The sequence below is a fragment of the Xiphophorus maculatus genome, chromosome 8 (assembly GCF_002775205.1).
Source record: "Xiphophorus maculatus strain JP 163 A chromosome 8, X_maculatus-5.0-male, whole genome shotgun sequence".
Lineage (NCBI taxonomy): Eukaryota > Metazoa > Chordata > Actinopteri > Cyprinodontiformes > Poeciliidae > Xiphophorus > Xiphophorus maculatus.
The window spans coordinates 6385280-6388020 of NC_036450.1; the positions used below are offsets into that span (position 1 = coordinate 6385280).

Genomic DNA, 2741 nt, shown 5'->3' on the forward strand with positions numbered 1-2741 from the left:
ATCATGTTTACTTTATTAAGTATATTTCTTAAGAACAGTTGGGCCCATTAGTATTAATTATCGTCTTTTTACCTAAGATGAACCTCATGGTCTTATAAAACTTTAGGTGTAACATTGGCAGGATTATTTTTATGATCTGAACTGTGAGGCTGGGCGTAACCAAGATCTGCTTTGGGTGAACCTGATTGGCTGCAGCCTCTCTGCACTGAAACATGAGACATAAATCAGTTCAAACAGTTTCTGTTTCGAGGAAGTGAACGCAGACAGTCACTGTGACTGAGAGCAGAAATGGAGCAGAGTCAGTTCGACCGAGAGACTTTCTCCTGTTCAATCTGTCTGGATCTACTGACGGATCCAGTGACTACTCCCTGTGGACACAGCTACTGTATGAACTGTATTAAAGGTCACTGGGATGAAGAGGATCAGAAAAGAATCCACAGCTGCCCTGAGTGCAGAGAGACCTTCATACCAAGGCCTGTTTTGAAGAAAAACACCCTGCTAGCAGCTTTAGTGGAGCAGCTGAAGAAGACTGGACTCCAAGCTGCTCTGCTGACCACTGTTATGCTGGACCTGAAGATGTGGCCTGTGATTCCTGCACTGGAAGAAAACTGAAAGCCATCAAGTCCTGTTAGTCTGTCTGGCCTCTTTCTGTGAGAAACACGTTCAGCCTCATCGTGATGTGGCTCCTTTAAAGAAACACAAGCTGGTGGAGCCGTCCAAGAACCTCCAGGAGAACATCTGCTCTAAGCATGATAAGTTGTTGGAGGTCTTCTGCCGCACTGATCAGAAGTGTATCTGTTATCTCTGCTCTGTGGATGAACATAAAGGCCATGAAACAGTGTCAGCTGCAGCAGAAAGGACTGAGAGGCAGAGAGAGCTGGAGGAGAGACGAGGAAACATCCAGCAGAGAATCCAGGACCAGGAGAAAGATGTGAAGCTGCTTCAACAGGAGGTGGAGGCCATCAATCGCTCTGCTGATAAAACAGTGGAGGACAGTGAGAAGATCTTCACCCAGCTGATCCGTCTCCTCCAGAAAAGAAGCTCTGAGGTGAAGCAGCAGATCAGATCCCAGCAGGAAACTGAAGTGAGTCGAGTCAAAGATGTTCAGGAGAAGCTGGAGCAGGAGATCACTGAGCTGAAGAGGAAAGACGCTGAGCTGGAGCAGCTCTCACACACAGAGGATCACAACCAGTTTCTCCTCAACTACCCCTCACTGCCAGCACTCAGTGAGTCTACACACTCATCCAGCATCAACATCCGTCCTCTGAGACACTTTGAGGACGTGACAGCAGCTGTGTCAGAGCTCAGAGACAAACTACAGGACGTCCTGAGAGACTCATGGACAAACATCTCACTGATGGTCACTGAGGTGGATGTTCTACTGTCAGAACCAGAACCAAAGAGCAGAACTGGATTCTTAGGATATTCATGTGAAATCACTCTGGATCCAAACACAGCAAACACATGGCTGAGACTATCAGAGGGGAACAGGAAGGTGACATGGATGAATAGAAATCAGTCTTATTCTAGTCACCCAGACAGATTCACTGGATGGCGGCAGGTTCTGAGTAGAGAGAGTCTGACTGGACCTTGTTACTGGGAGGTGGAGTGTAGTGGGTTAGTTTCTGTAGCAGTTGCATACAAGAGTATCAGCAGAGCAGGATGGGGTAAAGAATGTGCTTTTGGACATAATGATAAATCTTGGGCATTAGATTCTTACCAAAGCAAATGTATATTTTTTCACAACAAGATTTCAACCGCCATCTCAGGTCCAGTTTCCTCCAGAGTCGGAGTGTACCTGGATCACAGAGCAGGTATTCTGTCCTTCTACAGCGTCTCTGAAACCATGACTCTCCTCCACAGAGTCCAGACCAGATTCACTGAACCGCTACTGGCTGGAGTTCGGATTTATAATACTGGATCCTCAGCAGAGTTCTGTAAACCCAGATAGATTTCCTCTTTCCTCTCAGATTGTTGATCAGGGTTCATGGTTCTGATGTCTCTGCTCTGCTGTTCTGATCTTCTTTATTTTTCCGGTTTAGTTCTTTGTGTTACAGGAGCCATAAAGGAAATCACTGCTGATCATTTATTTCATTCTTATGACAGAAATATTTCATGAAAATCTAAACTTCTCTGGACTCTAATGGTTTTCCTTTCATTTTTTTATCCATGTATTTTGATGTTTTATTTGTTGTTAAATCAGTTGAGATCAAAGTGATCTGAACTTGCTTCTGTTTTCTATATTGTGATCCAAAAAACCTGAAACATCAAATCAGAACTGATGCTGTTTTCTTCTCATATTTTTAGATTTAGATCAGAAAAATGTCTGTAGTTCTGTCTCTTTGGACTTCTTCAATAAAGAAACTTGATTACAGAGAAATGTTGAAAGTTTTCTAATCATTATTGTGATAAATTGTATGTTTGGTCGTCTATAGAGCAGAAACTTTTCCTCCAGAGTGTCTTATTTGCTGCTGGACAAGATCAGATGTTTGGTTTCGTCTTCATTCATCAACAACACTCTGGATCCACCACCACAGAAAGATCCTGGTAGCAGTAATGAAGAGGAGGTTAAAGCTCCTCCACTGTCAACATTTGGAAAACTGAGCTTTAAACCTGTGAGAAAGGTTGGAGACGTGTCATAAAACCAGTGGCGATAAAAGTGGGTATGCACTGTAAGCAGAGGGGCGCTGCACTAGAGGGGGCGCAAAAACCATGTGGGAAATTTTTCTAGTCGGCATTTT

General features: G+C 43.9%; 1 pseudogene; it reads left to right on the forward strand.

The window, feature by feature from the left end:
* Positions 1-270: 270 nt before the first annotated feature.
* LOC111609505 lies at positions 271-2407 on the forward strand (annotated as a pseudogene).
* Positions 2408-2741: the final 334 nt, after the last annotated feature.